The sequence below is a fragment of the Arachis hypogaea genome, chromosome 5 (genome assembly GCF_003086295.3).
Source record: "Arachis hypogaea cultivar Tifrunner chromosome 5, arahy.Tifrunner.gnm2.J5K5, whole genome shotgun sequence".
Taxonomy (NCBI): Eukaryota; Viridiplantae; Streptophyta; class Magnoliopsida; order Fabales; family Fabaceae; genus Arachis; species Arachis hypogaea.
The window spans coordinates 58,446,332-58,469,654 of record NC_092040.1 but is presented as its reverse complement, the minus strand read 5'-3'; the positions used below and the strand labels follow the sequence as shown (position 1 = coordinate 58,469,654).

Below are 23,323 nucleotides of genomic sequence, written 5' to 3'. Positions count from 1 at the left end.
CCACCAGAAACAATTCAAAAGGCCTCATTACCTGTGAATGAAAGCTTCCCAGATGAACATCTCATGCAAATCCAACAAACACCATGGTTCGCTGATATAGCAAACTACAAAGTAGGGAGAAAGATACCGCAAGAATTCACTAAGCAACAAGTGAGGAAACTAATCAATGAAGCAAAGAAGTTCTTGTGGGATGAACCCTATCTATTCAGAAGGTGCTCTGATGGAATAATCAGGAGATGTATTCCTGAAGGTGAAATAAGAGATATATTATGGCATTGCCATGGCTCAGCTTATGGTGGACATTTTGGTCCAGAAAGAACAGCAGCAAAGATACTACAAAGTGGGTTCTATTGGCCAACCATCTTCAAAGATGCCAGGGAGTTTGTCCACCAATGTAATGAATGCCAAAGAGCAGGAGGACTAACAAGGAGGAATGAGATGCCACAGAACATCATTTTGGAAGTAGAATTGTTTGATCTATGGGGCATTGATTTCATGGGACCCTTTCCCCCTTCTTATTCATTTAGATATATCTTGGTAGCAGTGGAGTATGTTTCAAAATGGGTGGAAGCCATAGCTACAACTACCTGTGATGCACAAATTGTCCTTCAATTCCTAAAGAAGCACATCTTTACTAGATATGGAGTACCCAAGGGTCTCATCAGTGATGGTGGTGGTCATTTTTGTAATAGACAAATGGAGAAACTTCTCCACAAATATGGAGTTATTCATAAGGTAGCCACACCATATCACCCTCAAACTAATGGGCAGGCAGAATTAGCAAACAGGGAACTGAAGAAGATCCTAGAAAAAATGGTTGGCAGCACAAGAAAGGATTGGGCTAGGAAGTTGGAAGATGCACTCTGGGCATACAGAACAGCTTTTAAAACTCCTATTGGGAAGTCCCCATTTCAACTGTTATATGGCAAATCTTGTCATCTCCCTGTAGAGCTTGAGCACAAAGCCTTTTGGGCCACTAAACTTCTAAATTTGGATTCTGAAGCAGCAGGAGAGAAAAGATTGTTGCAGCTGAATGAGCTAGATGAGTTTAGGCTAGAAGCCTATGAAAATACCAAGATATACAAGGAGAAAGCTAAGAGATGGCATGACAGGAAGATTTTGAAGAAAGAATTCAAACCTGGATAACAAGTACTCCTGTATAACTCACGGCTCAAGATATTCCCTGGCAAGCTTAAGTCTAAGTGGACTGGTCCATACTTGGTGACTAAGGTTTTTCCTTATGGGAGTATTGAATTGCTAGATGAAGCAACAAAGAGTCGGTTTACAGCAAATGGTCATAGAGCAAAACTGTATCTAGGGGGCAATGGAACAAAGAAAAGGAGGTTCAGAACCTAAATCCCCCTTGAAGCAAAAATAGAAGATGTCAAGCTAGTGATAATAAAAGAGCGCTTGTTGGGAGGCAACCCAACCTGAGGTAGTTCCTTTTCATAGTTTTTCCAATAAAAATGTTGAGTAATTGGTGTGCATTGCAAGGAGCTAAGTTTGGTGTTACACACCAAAACAATTTGAGGGAGAATGAAAACTTCTAAGTTTGGTGTTCCACCAAAATATCATTTAAAAACACACTCTCACCTCTTGCATAATTCTAGCTCCAAGCAATCAAACACATTATTCAACTGTTGAATTGTTTTCTAGCTTTAATTTCATTAACCTTTAGCAAGGATACATGGTTTCAAATATGGTTGACTTGTTGCATCTGAGGCAGTGGCAAACAATTAAGTTTGGTGTCCCTACACCAAAAATCAATCCTGGAACCATACTCAGTTTATGCATACTAACCATATAATTAAGGGCTTGAGAAGCAAGCAACTTTGAGGATTATGCAGGACATGAGTCAACAATTGAAGACATTATGCATCTTAACTCAAAGAGAACACAACAGAAGGAAAAATCAAAGGGCTGCAACTTCAAAGGTTGTATCTAAACTTGATCCTTGCTGCTGTGAAATGTTTTGAATCTGGAAACCATTGTATGTCTTGCTAAAGTGTTTATCTAGTTGCAAGTGAAATTGTTTGTTAAAAATGCTAAATCTGCATAATGCTTGTTATCCATCACTTAGCTTGAAAATTGCTTTGTTTCCCATATGCTTAAATAAAAGAGTTTGGTTTGAATTGAAAAGTGAAATATCCAATGTTGCATAAGTATGAATGGAAGTTGGTGGTGGTATATATGTTTGATTAAATGCATGACTCATGAAATAATTGTTGCATAATATCATTCTCATTCAAGTGTGAGTTAGCTTGCTGTTACAAAGACTCTTATCAGTAATGAAAAAGCCCTTGGTAACAAAAACAGAAAGAAAAGGGAAAGAAAAAGCCAAAATGGCAAGAAAAACAAAGAATAAAGGTTGGACACCAATAGCTTGAACCTTAGGACATATGCCTGTGGTGTTCTTGTACTAAGATCTGCTTGGATGAGTAAATTCTAAGGGGTATTTTAAAACCCGGTCACTTAGATCAACTGATTTGGGATGGCCAATTGAAAATCCACAATAAAGAGCAACTTAGATACAGAACATTTAGTTATCCAAAGAGATGCTGGGCATCAATGATCCTAGGAAGAATTAGTGAGCCAAGTGTCTGTGGTGGAAAGATGTTGAGTAAAAGAAAGAAACAAATAAAGCCAAAGGCTATTACTGCAACATTTGACACCAAACCTCCAAAAAGAATAATAAGCTTGTTAAGCATTGGAAGCCAAGAAAAGTTAGCAAGGGAGGAATCACAAAATGAGTCTTATAACAGCAAGTTTAGCAAACCTTTGATGCAAAATGTATATCATGTAACAGCAACAATAATTGAGTTATCATTGTCTGCATAATGACCCCATAGATTAAGTTCTGCTATCTGCATAATAAGGATATGTATTCTTTTCTTATTCATTTCAATTTCTCTTAGTTTTGATGCTTTCTTGGGGACAAGCAAGATTTAAGTTTGGTGTTGTGATGACAAGTCATCATATACCCATTTTTCAAGCTAATTTCACTTGTTTTGTTAGCATTTATGCACTTTCTTGCATCCTAAGTAAGTGATTTGGAGTGAAAATGCATAACTTCTCTAAATCAAGCAACCACCATGAAATTAATGATAATCCATGAGGTTTAAGCTAATTTTAATTGAATTTTAATTGATTTATAAGCCTCTTGAATTTAGTGATACTTGGAGTGGTTGTTTTGGTTTATTATAGGTGAAGAAAAGAAAAGAAAAGGAAAAGCGTGGCCTAAGAAGTGTAGCCCAAGGAAAGGAAAGCGTGGTCAAGGCAAGAGGAAGTGTGCCGCATGCAAGGGGGAGGCAGACATTGCCCTCCACAAGGGCACACTGCCCTCTAGGAGGGCAACATAAGGGAACCAAACAAGGAAGGCAACTCTGCCCTGCCCACTACAAGGGCAGAGCACAAAAGTGTGCCTTGGAACCAAGAAGAAGAGAACCTTGCCCTGCCCTCCACAAGGGCAGTATCGGGCTCATCAAGGAAGAAAATCAAAGGAAAAATGTCACCCATGCATGCCACAATACTCGAACACGGACCAAGGAAGAAGCAAAGAACTAAGGTTGAGTGCCGTGCCAAGAAACCAAGGAAATTAATTGAACGTGTGTCCCAGCCGTGTTTCGAACACGGGACAGCAAAGTGGCAACACTGCCCTGCCCTCCGCGAGGGCAGGGCAGCTTTTGGATGGTGCACAAATCTGGCGCACCAAGAAGTGGATCTGGCGCACCGTGGCACATTCCTGGCAGCACCAGCACACACCAAGCTCGATCCTGGCAGCACCAAATTTTCCTGCCCTGCCCTCCGCGAGGGCAGGGCAGCATCCTATGCACCAAGGAAATTTCTGGCGCACCAATTCTTGATTCTGGCGCACCAACTCTTGATTCTGGCAGCACCAACAGCGCACCAAGGCATTTCTGGCGCACCAACTTTTCCTGCCCTGCCCTTGGCGCGGGCAGGGCAGCATTCTGCGCACCAAACACGCACCAGACCGCACCAAGGCTGCACCAACATGCACCAAATCCTGCCCTGCCCTCCACAAGGGCAGGGCAGCCTCCTGGGAGCAACTTTTCATGGGCCGAAAATTCAAATTAAAACCCCATTTTAATTCATTTCTTCACCAAATCAAAAGACCATCCAAATCCCAAAATCTAAGAATAGAAAGTGTATAAATAGAAGCTAGTTTGATGTAATTAGGACCTTTTTTTTGGGACTTACCTTTTGCTTAGCTTTGGAATTTTGCACTTTCTTTGAGCTTTGAATTTTTGTGACTTTCCTTGAGAGACTGAACCGAGATTTCAGAGAATTAGGGAGGAGAATTGATCTCTCTTCTTCCTTGTTCTTGCTTGGGTCTTTTTAATTTCTTTGTTTTGATTCTTGGGTGTTAAGAATTGAGGAAATTCTGTCTCAATCTCCACTCAAGAACTCTTTAGTTTTCTTTCTGCATAATTGAATCAATTTACATTCTCTTTACTGCTTCCTCTTCAATTTCTTGTCAATTGCTTTGTGAACTTGGATCTGGGAAGGTAAATAGAGATCTAGGCTCTGCTACCTAGTCTCTTGAGACCTGAGATCATAATTTACTTTTGGTTCTTCTGTGAACCTGCTGCACTTTAATTTCATTATCTGTTGAATTTCAGTTTATGCCAATTCATCTTCTACTCTTATTGATTGTTGCAATTTACTTTCTCTTTGTTTAGATTCTGCAATCCCAGTCCTCAATTCCCTTTTACATTCAAGCAATTTATATTTCTTGCCATTTAAGTTACTACAATTTACATTTCTTGCACTTTAAGTTTCAGTCATTTACTTTCTTGTTCTTTAAGATTCAGTCTATTTTACTTTCCTGTTCTTTAATTTACTGCAATTTCCCCTCTCCCTTTACATTTCAAGCAATTTATCTTCTGTTAAATACAACCCACTCAACCAAAACTTGATTCGCTTGACTAAATCACCCACTAAACTAAAATTGCTCAATCCTTCAATCCCTGTGGGATCGACCTCACTCATGTGAGTTATTATTACTTGATGCGACCCGTTACACTTGCCGGTGAGTTTTATGTTGGATCATTTTCCACACATCAATTGCCTCTTGAATCTCTTTTCCATTGAGCTCCTTCTACACATATGTCCATGACGGCTTGGTCCAAACTTTGATCAAAGTTGACCCTTCTAGTGTAGGGGCATGCGTTTTCTTGCATTATTGGCAAGTGGAACGCCAACCTTACATTTTTCGTACTGAAATCTAAGTATTTCCCCCGAACCATTGTAAGCCAATTCTTTGGATTCGGGTTCATACTTTGATCATGGTTCCTAGTGATCCATGCATTAGCATAGAACTCTTGAACCATTAGGATGCCGACTTGTTGAATGGGTTGGTGAGAACTTCCCAACCTCTTCTTCGGATTTCATGTTGGATCTCTGGATACTCATTTTTCTTGAGCATGAAAGGGACCTCAGGGATCACCTTCTTCTTGACCTTTGAGATGAATCTCTCCATCTCCCATGACTCGAAGGTGGAAGCTTTTGCCTTCCCTTTCCTCTTTCTAGAGGTTTCTCCGGCCTTAGGTGCCATAAATGGTTATGGAAAAACAAAAAGCAATGCTTTTACCACACCAAAATTAAAAGGTTTGCTCATCCTCGAGCAAAAGAAGAAAGAAAGAAGGGGAAGAAGAAGAAAATAGAGGAGATGGAGGGTTATAGGAGGTTCGGCCAAGAGGGGGGAAAGGTGTTTGTGTTGTGTCAATATGAAGGAGTAGTGAGGGGTTTATATAGGGGTGAGGAGAGGGTTTGGTTTCAGTCACTAGGGTTGGGTTTGGGAGGAAAAAGTGTTTGAATTTTGAAGGTGAGTGGGTGGGGTTTTTGGGGAAGAGGTATAAAGATGATTGGTGAGGAGAATATAGGGAAGAGGGTATGATTTGATTGGTGAGTGAGAGATAGAGAGAGGTAGGGTAGGTGGGGATCCTGTGGGGTCCACTAATCCTGAGGGGTAAAGAAATTCATCCCTGCTCCTTTTAGGCGTGCAAAACGCGCTTACAGCGTAATCCTGGCATTTAACACCAGACTACTGCTTGTTTCTGGTGTTAAACGCCAGCTTTTATTCCTTTCCTGGCGTTAAACACCAGGCTGCAACCTGTTTCTGGTGTTTAACGCCAGATTGTAGCCTGTTTCTGGCGTTTAACGCCAGTCTGGTGCTTGTTTCTGGTGTTTAACGCCTAGAATGGTGCCAGACTGGGCGTTAAACGCCCATTCTGCTACCCTTACTGGCGTTTAAATGCTAGTAAGTTACTCTTCCAGGGTATGCTATTTTTAATGCTGTTTTTTATTTTTTTTATTTTTGCAGTTGTTTTTGTGACTCCACATGATCATCAACCTAAAAAAAGAAGATAATATAGATAAATAAAATTAGGTTGCCTCCCAAAAAGTGCTTCTTTATTGTCAATAGCTTGACAGTGAGCTCTCATGGAGCTTCACAGATGTTCAGAGCATTGTTGGGACCTCCCAACACCAAACTTAGAGTTTGAATGTGGGGGTTCAATACCAAACTTAGAGTTTGGTTGTGGTCTCCCAACACCAAACTTAGAGTTTGACTGTGGGGGCTTTGTTTGACTCTGCATTAAGAGAAGCTTTTTTTGCTTCCTCTCCATGGTTACAGAGGGAGATCTTGAGTTTTAAACATAAGGTAGTCCTCATTCAATGGAAGGATCAACTCTCCTCTGTCCACATCAATCACAGCTTTTGCTGTGGCTAGGAAGGGTCTTCCAAGGATGATGGGTTCATCCTCATCCTTCCCAGTGTGTAGGATTATGAAATCAGTAGAGATGTAAAGGCCTTTGACCTTTACTAGCACGTCCTCTACCTGTCCATAAGCCTTTTTCATGGATTTGTCTGCCATCTCTAAGGAGAATTTTGCAGCCTGTACCTCAAAGATTCCAGTTTCTCTATTACAGAGAGTGGCATTAAGTTTATGCCTGACCCCAGGTCGCACAGAGCCTTCTCAAAGGTCATGGTGCATATGGTACAGGAAATTAAGAATTTACCAGGATCATGTTTCTTTTGAGGTAATGTCTGCCTAACCAAGTCATTCAGTTCATTAATGAGCAATGGAGGTTCATCCTCCCAAATCTCATTACCAAATAACTTGGCATTTAGCTTCAAGATTGCTCCAAGGTATTTAGCAACTTACTCTTCAGTGATATCCCCATCCTCTTCAGAGGAAGAGTACTCATCAGAGCTCATGAATGGCAGAAGGAAATTCAATGGAATCTCTATGGTCTCTGTATGAGCCTCATATTCCTTTGGTTCCTCAAAGGGGAACTCCTTATTGGTCAGTGAACGTCCCAGGAGGTCTTCCTCACTAGGAATCACTGCCTTTCCACTCTCTCCAGGTTCGGCCATGTTACTCACAGTTATGGCCTTGCACTCTGGTGGACGAAATTGTGATCACTGTTCTTTAAGTTGTATGAAATTATTATTGTGGCACCAGTTGTTATCACAACTCCGTTCAACTAACCAGCAAGTGTACTGGGTCGTCCAAGTAATAAACCTTACGTGAGTAAGGGTCGATCCCACAGAGATTGTTGGTATGAAGCAAGCTATGGCCACCTTGTAAATCTCAGTCAGGCAGATTAAAAAGGTTTATGGGTTTTCGAAAATAAAGATAAGAAAATAGAAATAAAAAGGACAGAAGACTTATGTAGATTCATTGGTGGGAATTTCAGATAAGCGAATGGAGGTGCTGCATGGCTCAAGGACGCCTGCTCTCCTACTGCTTCTACTCAATCCTTCTTACTCCTTTCCATGGAAAGCTTTGTATAGGGGTTCACCATCAGCGGTGGCTACTTTCAATCCTCTCGGGAAAATGATCCTATGCGGCTGTCACTCGCACGGCTAATCGTCTGGAGGCATCACCCATGGTTGATGGCTACATCCCATCCTCGCAGTGAAAACTAATGCTCACGCACTCTGTCACAGTACGGCTAATCACTGGTTGGTTCCCGCTCCTACTGGAATAGAATCCCTTGATTCTTTTGCGTCTGTCACTAACGCCCAGCACTTGCAAGTTTGAAGCACGTCACAGTCATTCATTACCGGAATCCTACTCGGAATACCACAGACAAGGTTAGACTTTCCGGATTCCCAGGATCCTACTCGGAATACCACAGACAAGGTGAGACTTTCCGGATCCTCATAAATGCCGCCATCTATCTAGCTTATACCACGAAGATTCTGTTGGGGAATCTAAGAGATACGCATTCAAGCTCTGTTGCATGTAGAACGGAAGTGGTTGTCAATCACGCGCGTTCATAAGTGAGAATGATAATGAGGGTTACTTATCATCACATTCATCATGTTCTTGGGTACGAATGAATATCTTGGAATAAGAATAAGAGAGATTTGAATAAAAGAAAATAGAATTTCATTAATACTTGAGGTACAGCAGAGCTCCACACCCTTAATCTATGGTGTGCAGAAACTCCACCGTTGAAAATACATAAGTAAAAGAGGTTCAGGCATGGCCGAATGGCCAGCCCCCCTAACATGATCAATGATCTCTTAAGATGAAGAATAAAACAAAACTGAGACCAAAGATGTCTAATACAATAGATAAATGTCCTATATATACTAGACTAGCTACTAGGGTTTACATGAGTAAGTATTTGATGCATAAATCCACTTCCGGGGCCCACTTGGTGTATGCTTGGGCTGAGCTTGATCAATCCACGAGCTAAGGCTTCTCTTGGAGTTGAACTTCGAGTTATGACGTGTTTTGAGCGTTCAACTCCGGATCATGACGTTTTTCTGGCGTTTAACTCCAGACAGCAGCATGAACTTGGAGTTCAACGCCAAGTTACGTCATAATTCTTCGAGTAAAGTATGGACTATTATATATTGCTGGAAAGCCCTGGATGTCTACTTTCCAACGCCGTTGAGAGCGCGCCATTTGGAGTTCTGTAGCTCCAGAAAATCCATTTCGAGTGCAGGGAGGTCAGATTCCAACAGCATCAGCAGTCCTTTTGTCAGCCTTCTTCAGAGTTTTGCTCAAATCCCTCAATTTCAGCCAGAATTTACCTGAAATCACAGAAAAACACACAAACTCATAGTAAAGTCCAGAAATGTGAATTTAACATAAAAACTAATGAAAACATCCCTAAAAGTAGCTTGAACTTACTAAAAACTATATAAAAACAATGCCAAAAAGCGTATAAATTATCCGCTCATCACACTCTCTTTTGGGATTCTCTTCTGTATTGCTTGGGAGAGTACTAGGAGGAGTTTCAATGACTCTTTTACTCAGCTGGCCCACTTGTGCCTCCAAATTTCTAATGGAGGACCTTGTTTCATTCATAAAACTTAGAATGGTCTTAGATAGATCAGAGACTATATTTGCTAAGCTAGAGGGGCTCTGCTCAGAATTCTCTGTCTGTTGCTGAGAGGATGATGGAAAAGGCTTGCTATTGCAAAACCTGTTTCTTCCACCATTATTAAAGCCTTGTTAAGGCATTTGTTGATCCTTCCATGATAAATTTGGATGATTTCTCCATGAGGGATTATAGGTGTTTTCATAGGCTTCACCCATGTAATTCACCTCTGCCATTGCAGGGTTCTCAGGATCATAAGCTTCTTCTTCAGAAGATGCTTCTTTAGTACAGTTGGATGCATTTTGCAATCCATTCAGACTTTGAGAAATCATATTGACTTGCTGAGTCAACATTTTGTTCTGAGCCAATATGGCATTCAGAGTATCAATTTCAAGAACTCCCTTCCTCTGAGGCGTCCCATTACTCACAGGATTCCTTTCAGGACGTGTGCACATGATGAGCGTTCGTGGCGCGAACGTAGCGTTCATTCAATGAATGCTGCCAAGGGATGTGCACGCACGCATGGTACGTGCAAGCCTGGTTGAAGCTGAAGATCGTATCGACGCACACGCATGAAGTATGCGTAGGCGTCAATGGTGCAACAATGCAAGGGGCGCGCATGCACATAGGACGTGCACACGTCGGTGAATGAACACAGCGTTCACTTTGAGAATGCTACGTTCTCCTGAAGCAAGCTCCCAACCACACCAACTGAGGACCCATTCTGGTCTGTTTCATCAAAGGCCAAAAAGCCCACTCCAAGTACTTGAAGGACCAAATTAGAAAGTGTATAAATTGAAGAAAATTTAATTTCATTAGGGGACTTTTGATCTCTTCAACATCTCTTCCTTTACACCTTTTCTTTTAGTTTTCTTGAGAATTCTAGATCTGAGTTTTATTTTCTTGCTATTCTTCATTTTCGGCAACTTTTCTTTTCTTTGTTTTGGTACTAGAGCAATGATGAACTAAACCCCAATTTCATTAAGGGGAGGAGTTCTATTGTAATTCCAATGAATCAATGAAATTCTTCTTCTTCTCAACTCAATTGTGTAGCTATTGGGTACCTTCTACTTTGCTTGTGAATTATTCACTCCGGAAGGGGGTTTAACTCAATTGAATGTGGGTGTGAGCCTCGGAAGGGGAATCACCTTTATTAGAACTAAAGCTCTATCCTTCACTACTCTCTTGATCAACACTGTTCGGGAAGAATTGAGATCTTGAGAGTTAGTGTGGCCTATGGATAAGAGAAATGTGCTCTAACTCTTCTCATGACAATTAGATCAAGGAATTGGCAAGATTGATTGTGATTAGAGAGATTGGATTGCCAAGAAAATGGGATCCAATCCATTTCAATCCGCCATAGATCTATGCATATGATTGAGAAAGGAGTTGAGACTCAATTGATTCATGAAGGATTATAGTATCTCCAATCCCTGATGAATCATTTTCTTTGAATTTCTTTCACTGTGAATTTTCTGCACTTGCTTTAATTTACAATTGTTTAGTTCTGTTCTAAATCCCACCACCCAATCCCTTTAAATTTTCATGCAATTTAATTCCCTATGATTTAGATTCTGACATTTAAATTTTCTGCACTTTAAGATTCAGCTATTTACATTACTTGCAATTTAGTATTCACTCCTTTTATCTTTCTTGCCATTTAAGTTTTCGCTATTTTATTTCCAGTATTTAAATTTCTTGCAATTTACTTTCTGTCAATCACAAATCACTCAAATTATTACTTGCTAGCTTAACTAAATTCATCACCCAACTAAAGTTGCTTAATCCAATCAATCCTCGTGTGATTGACCTCACTCTTGTGAGTTTTACTACTTGATGCGATGTGGTATACTTGCCGGTGAGTTTGTGTGGAATCGTTTTTCCCCATCATTATTCTAGTTAGATTATTCAAATTAGATGATGATCAATTAAGAATATAAGCTGAAATCTAAATGACTTGACAAAAAGTAATTAAAAGCAATAAATGACTTGAATGTAAATTGATGGAATGTAAATTGAAAATAAATTGCAAGAATGTAAATAACTAAAATGTAGATTGCAAGAATTAAGTAAATTGAAAGCAACAGAGAAGCATAAGCAGAAAGTTGATTAAATGCAATACTAAAGTAATTGTAAGCAAGAATAGATGAATTAAAAGAATAAGATAAGATGTAATGTTGAGGATTAGAGGTATTAGATATTGCAGATCAATCAACTTTACCTCTATTTCAATCATTCAATTAGTGATCTCAGGCAATCTTAGGTAATTAAATCTCTATTCCTTGGTAATTCAATTTCTCTTAACCTAATCAATCACCAATTCCTTAATCAATTTCTTATGAGAAGAGATGAAGTATGTTCTTTAATTATACCCTCACAACATCCAAGATCTAGATAAGATTTGATTCAATGTCACTTATCAAATTCAAATCTAAGATTCATAAGAGCTGAGAGGAAGAGTTTTCAAACTTGGTCTCTGTGATTCACCTTTCCAAGTGATCACAAGATTCAAATTAGATCCAAATTATCTTCTGATAGAATTGGATCTCTATGATGAAGAACAAAAACTCTTTCTAAAGAACAATAAAGCATGAATTAAAGATAAAAAGTGGAGATTAATCAATCTATTAGAAATAATAGAGCTCCTTTTCTCAACAAAAAAAGATTTAGCTACTCGCAACTTAGAGAAAAACAAAAATATGTCTGAAAATTATAAAAATGAAAATTTCCAAAAGAGAAGAAGTCCCTAACAAAGTTTCCTATCCCCTTTTTATACTCAAATCTAACTGACTCAAATTCAAATTCAAATTAAACTTAAATTTCTACTAAATTCAATCATGCTCAAAGTGTCATTCCTCCTTGAAATTAGATCTGAAGCCTTAGTGAATTGATTCCTCGAGTATTTGTGGGCTTCATTTTGATCCTTGGGATTTAAAAGCACTTTGATGAGGTATTGAACATGGGTTTCATGTGTGTCATGTCCCACATGGATGTCGAAACCCTTTTGGCGTGAGTGTGACGTCTCTTGCAAGTGAGACATGTCCCTGGGAAAGTTACTACCCATTCTTTAAGTGAGATATGTCTCTAGCAGAGTGAAGCACTTCCCTGGAAAGCTCCCGTATGCACCAATGTGGGTGGCGTGCGAGGCTATAAAGATGTTGTCGAGTACGTCACAGCCATGCATGCTTTAATGTGAGCTACGTGAGACACTCCACGGACGTCTTCGAAGATGTCCCAGCTTGAATGCTTCATGCTTGGCTCTGACGTAAGGGGAGGAGTGAGGGATGTGTGCATGTGGACATGCCTTCGAAGCTAGCGTAGCAAGGGACCTCATGGAAGTGCAAGGCAAGTGAGGGACGTGTTAGAGATGCCCCAGGCTTCAAGACGCCACAAGCCATGCACGTTCTTTTTTGGGCAAGTGTAAGTGACGTCCCAGGCACCAGGGACATGCTCGATGACGTCGCTACCTAGAGCTCACCATGCAAACTTCCAAGCCTTGCCAACATGAGTCAGGTCATTGGGGAAGGACATGATGCTTGCATGCTTCCTTGTTGAGCTTCCAAAGTGACGGACGTTGGGCTTGGAGGGACGCCTTCAACCTTGTTGCATAGAGGGTTGGTCTTGGCGTCCTTAGGAGCATATGGGTGTGTCTTAGGTGAAGTGAGGGACGTCCCGAGAGTCTCTTCCTCTTTCTCTTATCTTCTTCAATAATTCCCTCTAAAATAAACAATCAAAGCTCTTGAAGTCATTTGATTCAAACATAATTAATTTGGATGAAATTCATTAGTTCAACAAGAGAATCATCTACAAATTGACTAGTCATCAACTAAGAGATAAATAATGCAAACTAATTAAGTGTTTTAGTGAATAATGCAAATTAGTTAACCAAATTTATTCATTCATTAAACTATTAAGCTACGAAATTAACAAAATGATGCTCATACATCAACAAGACTTTATTGCAATTATTGGAAACAGCTCATCTTTCTCATCTAACTTCCATCATTTTCAAAAATTGTATTCATTAGTGTTCGTTATACTGAGAAAGAAGGTGGCTGACAATGGCCAAATTGCATAGGTTAGGAATTTGATTATCAAAATAGAATCAGTGTTGTAAGTATAGTCCTAACCCAACAAATTGACTATCAATCAAATATTATCACAATTCAAACCAAATATAAACCGAGAGTATTTAGACTCCCGGGTCGTTCTCCCTAGGAATTGCAATTAAGTGCTCAATTATTGGCTATGAGGGATTGGAGGTTGTGATAGCATGAGATTACAAGAAATATAAAGTGCAATAAAATAAGAAGGCAAGGAAATGTAAATGGCAAGAAAGGTAAATAACAAGAAAGTAACTTAACATGTAAGTAAAAGCAATGCAAATAGAATTTAAATGCCAAAATGAGCTCTTGGTGAGAATTGGGTAATTAGAGCTTTCTATCCTAGTAGTAGACCACAAACATGGTAATTGTATGTGAATTAATCCTAATTAGTCAACCCTACATCGAGGATAAGTCAACTAGGCATAATTAATCTCAATCCCTAAGTCCTAAGTCAACACTAAGGGGGTCACTTAGAGTCAAGGGAGACCAAATTAATTAACAACCCACATACAATGTGGAATGGACATCCACCACTCAAGTTCACCCAAACCACATAAATTCCCAACCAAGAGTGAGAAAAACTATGCAAAAGCCCAACCAAACATTTTGTCAAACACTTGGTGGGTATAAAATAAAATAATATTAAATTGCATAAAAAATACAAGCTAGCTACCCAAAGCAAGAAAATGATAATAACAATTAAAGAAAGCAATAAATGACATGAAACATAAATTTGCATTAATTGAAATTAAAATAACAAGAGTGTTTATAAAATGAAAAATGACATAAAAGTGAAAATGACAAAAGAAATGAAGAAGATAAGGACAAGAGAGCATAGGAACATAAATGAAACTAGATGAAAGCAAGAATTAAAAATAGAAATTACAAAGAAAATAAACTAAGAACCATAGGTTCTAGAGAGAAGGGGGAGCTTCTCTCTCTAGAAAATGAACTACATTATGCTAAACTAAACCCTAATTGCTCCCCCTTCATCGTTCTTCACTTTGGCCTTAAATATTTTCAGAAAATGAGTTGGACTGGGTTTTGGAGGCCTAGAAATCGCCCCCAGCGATTTGTATTAATGACCGCACGTGCATGTAGTCATGCGTATGCACGACCTACGGTACATGGGCATCTTTGCGCAAACATTCAATCGTGCGTACGCACGCATCACTGTGTGTACGCATCTATGTAGCAGCTTCCAAACTCTATTTTCTTCATGATTTCTCCCCTTTTGGGTGCTCTTTCTTCACTTCTTCAACCCAAACTTGCCTTGAAAACCTGAAATCACTAGACAAATACATCAATGCACCAAATGGGATCAAAGTGAATAAAATTTAGCAATAAAGGGGTCTAAAGAGCATGTTTTCACTTTCAAGCACAAATTAGGAAGACATCATGAAACTATGCTATTTTAATGGATAAATGCAAGAAAAGTCATTGAAATCCACCTAATTACAGCAAATAAATACCATGAAATGTGGATTCATCACATCTCCACACTTAAACAATAGCATGTCCTCATGCTATACCAAAGGAAGACAAGAAGGGGAATCAACAATTATTCAATATAACTATCTATATGCAATCTATCTATATGTATGTAACTATACTATCTAACTATCTATATGTATTTAATTAGCCCAAGTAAATCAATTTACAAGAAAGCATCCATATAAAATCAAGAGCTAAGGCAATCATAACCAAATCACATTCACAATTGAATTGAGTCATAAAATATTTTAACAAACTTGCAAGATAACAATGATCAAGGGTGAAAATATGAAATTGAGTGATTGAACCCTCACCAGATATGTATATACACTCTAATCACTCAAGTGTTTAGGGTCAATATACTCAATTCTCCTCTAATCATGCTTTTTAAAGTTTGTTATTCATCTAACCAATCAACAAAAATTAATGTACATATGCCAAAATTATGAGGTCTTTTCAAGGTTGTAATGGGGCTAAGGTTAAAATTAAGGATCTATATATGGCTATGTGAGCTTGCATTTGAATCTTTGATTAGCCTAAATTATCACCTAACACACACACAACCTATAAACTTCTAATATCAAAGATAGCTACCCATAATCTCACTTTTACATCCATACACGCACTCATGCATCAAATTCAATTCCATCACATGTGCATTGATTATTATTGAATTTCATATTGGGTAATTTTGTCCCCTTTTCATTATTTTTTTCTTCTTTTTTTTTTCAAAAAAATAATTTATACCAATTCATCAATGTATATGGTTTCTATAATATTACATGAGTATGCACCCAAATTTCCAATTTTTTTTCAACAACAATAAAACATATTTTCATCAACTCATGTTTCCCACATCTTCCCCACACTTAAACATCACACACACTCACTAACTTAAGCTACTCAGATTCAAATAAAGGACATTTCATTATTTTTCGCTTAAGGTTAATGATGTGGAAAAATAAAGAACAAAAAGGTGCATTCATAGGCTCAAAATGGAAAACAAAGGTGAATGAAATGGTAGGCTATTTGGGTTAAGTGAGCTATAATGAAGTGATGGCCTCAATCACATAATTGCATAATCATACATTAAATAATGGATATATAGAATTAAACAAACTAATGATTGCAATCATAAAGAAGAGCAACACACAAGAATGAAATAAGTGGTCAAATATTGTAACCACACAATAAGGCTAAAAAACTCACATGTTGTATGTTCTTTAACTCAAAAATCATATTCCACAATGTATGAATCATGCATATTTCAAAAGATTTCAGCTCAATACAATTTGAATTTCAATGCCCTTTATAGAAAGTAAGTTTCTTGGAAATTTCATTAAATTGACTAACATTTATTCTATATGTATATAATGTGATTAGATGAAAAAGGTCAAAAATTCCTAAGTTTAATTCCTAATTTCAATCATACCAAAATAGCAAGTATATAGGAAATTAAACTAGGTGCAATCATCACATCATCCAAAATCACAATCATAGCTAAAAAACTAAAAAGCATATGTAAAAGCCAAAATTAAGAGCAAAATGTAAAAATATGCATAACTACAATATAAGACTGTTATGTACAAGCAAAATTAGAAAGTGCAATAAACTAAGAAAGTGCAATAAACTAAGTAAAAAAAGGTTTTCAAAAGATAAAATATATACAAAACAACTAAAAAGCATACAAAGAAACTAAACTAAAAGTGCTCGGAAATGAAGCTTGTCACCCAATATGCGCTGCTGAAGTTGGAAAACCTCCCCACACTTAAAATGCAGTGCCGTCCTCAGTGCTCACGATCATGCGGAGTGGAAGGAATCATCTCTGTGTCACCTCTACCATCCCGTGCCTCCTTCAGTTCATCACGCTAGGCCTCCCCTCCTTAGATGCTCATAAGCAGAAAGCTAAATCACAAAATAGCATATATATATATATATATATATATATATATATATATATATATATATGAAGTGAACTAATAATGTATATTTGAATGGAAGCATGCATGAGATTCAAGTTGAAAGCAAACAGAAGCAACCTCCAATCAAATAAATGAATCTAAGAAAGCAAACTTGCTTGTTTAGCAAAGAATAAAAGAAGGAAGGAGCATTTTTACTATGCATAAAGAGAAAGGAAACAGTTAAAAGGTAAAAAGAAAGTTAGTTGAAAAGGAAAGGAAAAGTCAAAAGTTAGTTGAAGAGAAGAAAACAGTTAAATAGTTAGTGTTAGTTAAAAAGAAAAAGAAAGTTAAAAGTTATTTGAGTAAAAAGAAAATGGTTAGTAAAAAAAGAGAAGAAAGGTTAATAGTTAGGAAAAGGAAAAGAAAAAGTTAGTTGAAAAAGAAAACAAAAGTTAAGAGTTATGTAAAAGAAAGAGAAAGTTAGTAAAAGAGATGGAAGGAAAATCAAAAGTTAGGTGCATAGTCACAAGTTCCTTAATTCCAAAATGTTTCAAAAATTTTAAAACAAGCAAGTTTGTATTCATTTCTTAACAATTCAAAATGCCAAAACAAGTAATGCACATGTATTTGTAGAGCACTGATGAGCGGATAATTTATACGCTTTTTGGCATTGTTTTTAGTATATAATTATTAGTTTTATGCAAAAATCACATTTCAAGATTTTACTATGAGTTTGTGTGTTTTTCTGTAATTTCAGGTATTTTCTAGCTGAAATTGAGGGACCTGAGCAAAAATCTGATTCAGAGGTTGAAAAAGAACTGAAGATGCTATTGGATTCTGACCTCCCTGCACTCGAAATGGATTTTCTGGAGCTACAGAAACCCAATTGGCGCACTCTTAATTGCATTAGAAATTAGACATCTTGGGCTTTCCAGCAATGAATAATAGTTTATACGTTTCTTGAGATTTGATGGCCCAAACTGGCGTTCCAAGGCAGCATAAAAATTCTAGCGTAAAACGCCTAAACTGGCATAAAAGCTGGAGCTAAACGACCAAACTGGCACCAAAGCTGGAGTTTAACTCCAAGAAAAGCCTATGCACATGAAAGCTTTAATGCTCAGCCCAAGCACACACCAAGTGGGCCCCAAAAATGGATATTCGTGGTATAAGCTAGAATCAAATGGGAAGCATTCTTGAGATCCAGAAAGTCTAAACCTTGTCTGTGGTGTTCCGAGTAGGATCTGGGATGGGATGACTATGACGAGCTTCAAACTCGCGACTGTGGAGCGCAGTGACAGTGTGAAAAAGGATCAATGGATCTTATTCTGACACGATCGAGAACCGACAGTTGATTAGCCATGCGGGAAACCGTAGAGGACCTTTTTCACTGAGAGGATGGATGGTAGCCATTGACAATGGTGATCCACTTACATACAGCTTGCCATGGAAAGGGGTATGAATGATTGGATGAAGGTAGTAGGAAAGCAGAGATTCAGGAGGAACAAAGCATCTCCATACGCTTATTTGAAATTCCCACCAATGAATTGCATAAGTATCTCTATCTTATTTTATGTCTTATTCAGCTTTTAATTATTAAAACCCCATAACCATTTGAGTCTGCCTGACTGAGATTTACAAGATGAGCATAGCTTGCTTCAAGCCGACAATCTCCATGGGATGAACCCTTAGTCACGTAAGGTATTACTTGGATGACCCAGTGCACTTATTGGTCAGCTGCACGAAGTTGTGTATCACGATTTCGTGTACCAAGTTTTTGGCGCCGTTGCCGGGGATTGTTCGAGTTTGGACAACTGACTGTTTATCTTGTTGCTTAGATTAGGCATTTTTCATTTTATTTTGTTCTTCAGAATTTTTAAGAATGAATTCTAGAGTTTCAGATGATGCTTTTATCATCACAGAAGCCTTTTTGATTTCCATCAATTTGGCTGTTGTACATAATGTTCTGCTAAAGCTTGGCTGACCATGTCTAATCTTTTTAGACTGAAGCTTTAGACTAACATTGCATGATTCCTGGAATTCTTATTAAAAATATTGAGATTCTTATTTTTTTTTCAAAATAACTTTCGAAAAAAAAATTTTCAAAAATTTTTTTTTGAAAAATTACAAAAAAAAATTTTAAAATCATAAAATAAAAAATAATTTGTGTTTCTTGTTTGAGTCTAGTGTCACATTCTAAGTTTGGTGTCAACTGCATGTTTTTAATAATCATTGCATTTTTCGAAAACTCATGCATTGTGTTCTTCATTGATCTTCAAGTTGTTCTTGATGATTTTCTTTGTCTGATCTTTAAATTCTTGTATTTTGTGTCTTTTGTTGTTTCTCATGTCCATTCTCAACTTGTTAGTGTCTCTAGTATGAAAATTTCTAAGTTTGGTGTCTTGCATGTCTTTCTTTTCTTAAAAATTTTCAAAAAAAAAAATATATTCTTGATGTTCATCTTGACATTCAAAGTGTTCTTGCATGCATTTTTTATTTGATCTTAATTTTCCATGATTAGTTTCATTTTGTTGTTTTTCTCTCTCATTATTAAAAATTCAAAAAATTTCAAAATTATGTCTTTTCAAGTCAATAATAACAGAGAATTGAAGATTCAGAACATACAACAGAGGAATCACAGAGAAAAAGCTGGGCGTTCAAAATGCCCATTGAAGAAGGAATTCTGGCGTTTAAACGTCAGCCAGGGTACCTGGCTGGGTGTTTAGTGCCCAAGTTTAACGCCAGGATACCATTCTAGGAATTTAACGCCAGGATAGCACCAAGGAGGTAGTTTTGTTTTCAATTCAAATCATTTTCAATTTTTCAAGTTTTAAAACTGATTTTTCAAAATCTTATTTTTTTATATCTTCTCATATCAATTATAACTTTTTCAAAATCAAATCTTTTTCATTTTTTTAATATTTTCAAAATCCTTGCTAACAATTAATGTTGTGATTCAAAAAATTTTCAAGTTTGTTACTTTCTTGTTAAGAAAGGTGCAATAATTGAATTTTAGAATCATATCTTTTAATTTCTTGTTAGTCAAGTCATCAAATTTTAAAAATCAAATCTTTTTCAAAAATTTTGTTTTTCAATCATATCTTTTCAAACATATCTTTTTCAATCATATCTTTTACAAATCATATCTTTTCAAATTTTGATTTCAAAAATCTTTTCTAACTTCTTATCTTTTCAAAATTTGATTTTCAAATTTTTTCACTATTTTTCATCTTTTCAAAACCACATAACTATCTTTCTCTCTCTAACTTTCAAAAATCAATTTAATTAACCAATTATTTTAATTTTGATATTCGAATTTCTTCTCTCTCCTATCTCTTTCTATTTAATCACTAACACTCCTCCTCCCTTAATAATTCGGACCCCCTCTCTCTCTATAAGTTCGAATTCTTCTTTATCTACCTAATCCTGCTATTCTCCTTTTCCTCTGACACATCAAGGAATCTCTATACTGTGACATAGAGGATTCCATACTTTCTTTGTTTTCTTTTCTTTCATATGAGTAGGAACAAAGATAAAGGCATTCTTGTTGAAGCTGATCCTGAACTTGAAAGGACTCTGAAGAGGAAACTAAGAGCAGTTAATGCACAATACTCTGAATAGGACCTGACAGAAATTTTTGAAAAAGAAGAAGACATGGTAGCCTAAAATAACAACAATGCCAATAATGCAAGGAAGGTGCTTGGTGACTTTACTGCACCAACGCCCAACTTCTATGGGAGAAGCATCTCTATTTCTGCCATTAGAGCAAACAACTTTGAGCTTAAGCCTCAATTAGTTTCTCTGATGCAACAAAATTGCAAGTTTCATGGACTTCCATTGGAAGATCCTCATCAGTTCTTGGCTGAATTTTTGCAAATCTGTGACATTGTTAAGACCAATGGAGTTGATCTTGCGGTCTACAGACTTATGCTTTTCCCTTTTGCTATAAGAGACACAGCTAGTATATGGTTGAACTCACAACCTAGAGACAGCCTGAACTCTTGGGAAAAGCTGGTCAATGCTTTCTTAGCTAAATTCTTTCCACCTCAAAAGATGAGTAAGCTTAGAGTGGAAGTTCAAACCTTCAAACAGAAGGAAGGTGAATCCCTCTATGAAGCTTGGGAAAGATACAAGCAATTGATCAGCAGGTGTCCTTCTGACATGGTTTCAGAATGGAGCATCATAGGAATTTTCTATAATGGTCTGTCTGAGTTACCCATGATGTCATTGGACCATTCCGCAGGTAGATCTATTTATCTAAAGAAAATGCCTGCAGAAACCCAGGAACTCATTGAAATGGTTGCAGATAACCAGTTCATGTACACTTCTAAAAGAAATCCTGTGAACAATGGGACAACCCAAAAGAAAGGAGTTCTTGAGATTGATACTCTGAATGCCATATTGGCTTAGAACAAAATATTGACTCAGCAAGTCAATATAATTTCTCAGAATCTAACTGGATTGCAAGCTGCATCTAGCAGTGCTAAAGAAGCCTCCTTTGAAGGAGAAGCTTATGACCCTAAGAATCCTGCAATGAAAGAGGTGAATTACATGGGAGAACCCTATGGAAACACCTACAATTCTTCATGGAGGAATCACCTAAATTTCTCACGGAAGGATCAGCAGAAGCCTCAACAAGGCTTTAATAACAATAATGGTGGGAGAAACAGGTTTGGCAATAGCAAACCTTTCCCAACATCTTCTCAGCAACAGACAGAGAATTCTGAGCAGAGCCTCTCTAGCTTAGCAAATATAGTCTCTGATCTATTGATGAGCGGATATTTTATACGCTTTTTGGGGGTATTTTCATATAGCCTTTAGTAAGATTTAGCTACTTTTGAGTATATTTTTATTAGTTTTTATGCAAAAATTATATTTCTAGGCTTTACTATGAGTTTGTGTGTTCTTCTGTGATTTCGGGTATTTTCTGGCTGAAATTGAGGGACCTGAGTAAAAATCTGATTCAGAGGCTGAAGAAGGACTGCAGATGCTGTTGGATTCTGACCTCCCCAAACTCAAAGTGGATTTTTAGGAGCTACATAACTCCAAACGGCGCGCTTCTAATTGCGTTGGAAAGTATACATCCAGAGCTTTCTAGCAATATATAATAATCCATACTTTGAGCGAGTTTTGATGACGTAAATTGGCGTCAAAATTCCAGCTCTCTACCCTTTTCTAGCGTCAAAACGCCAGAGCTGGCATAAAAGCTGGAGTTAAAACGCCCAAACTGGCATCAAAGCTGGCATTTAACTCCAGAAACAGCCTATGCACGTGGAAGCTTCATTGCTCAACCCAAGCACACACCAAGTGGGCCCAAGAAGTGAATTTCTGCACTACCTATCTTAGTTTACTCATTTTCTGTAAACCTAGGTTACTAGTTGAGTATAAAAATTACCTTTAGAGAATTATTTGGTACCTCAAGACATTTTCACGTTTTACATTGTATCTCTACGACAAGAGTCTCTAAATCCCATGGTAGGGGGTGAGGAACTCTGCTGTGTCTCGATGGATTAATGCAATTACCACTGTTTTCTATTCAATCACGCTTGCTTCCGTTCTAAGATATTCATTCGCATTTAAACATGATAAATGTGATGATTCGTGACACTTATCACCATTCTCAACTTATGAACGCGTGCCTGACAACCACCTCCGTTCTATCTTAGATTAAATATATATCTGTTAGCCTCCAGTCCGAAAGATCGGAGTCTTCGTGGTATAAGCTAGGATTATTGGCAGTCATTCCTAGGATCTGAAAAGTCTAAACCTTGTCTGTGGTATTTCGAGTAGGATCCGGGAAGGGATGACTGTGACGAGCTTCAAACTCGCAAGTGTTGGGCGTAGTGACAGACACAAAAGGATCACTGGATTCTATTCCAACATGATGGAGAACCGACAGATGATTAACCGTGCGGTGACAGCGCACATGGACCATTTTCACTGAGAGGATGGGAAGTAGCCATTGACAATGGTGACACCCTACACACAGCTTGCCATGGAAGGAGCCTTGCGTGCGTGAAGAAGAAGACAGTAGGAAAACAGAGATTCAGATGATAGAGCATCTCCAAAACTCCAACCTGTTCTCCATTATTGAATCACAAGTACCTTTTATTTCATGCTCTTTTATTTTATTGCAAACAAAACCCTTTTCATTGATAATCTTCTGACTAAGAGTACAAGCTAACCATAGCTTGCTTCAAGCCGACAATCTCCGTGGGATTGACCCTTACTCACGTAAGGTATTACTTGAACGACCCAGTGCACTCGCTGGTTAGTTGTGCGGAATTGCAAGTGTGATTGCAATTTCGTGCACCAAGTTTTTGGCACCGTTGCCGGGGATTGTTCGAGTTTGGACAACTGACGGTCCATCTTGTTGCTTAGATTAAGAAAATTTTTTCTTTTGGGTCAGAGTCTTTTATTTTCTTTTCAAAATTTTTAGAAAAAATTATTAATTTTCTTTTAG

General features: G+C 37.7%; 1 non-coding gene across 1 annotated transcript; it reads right to left on the bottom strand.

Moving 5' to 3' along the window:
• Nucleotides 1-20,919: 20,919 nt before the first annotated feature.
• On the bottom strand, nt 20,920-21,028 carry LOC112804488 (small nucleolar RNA R71). The gene has a single exon (XR_003203102.1). It is a non-coding gene; the product is annotated as a small nucleolar RNA R71 (small nucleolar RNA).
• Between the last annotated feature and the right edge of the window lie 2,295 nt (nt 21,029-23,323).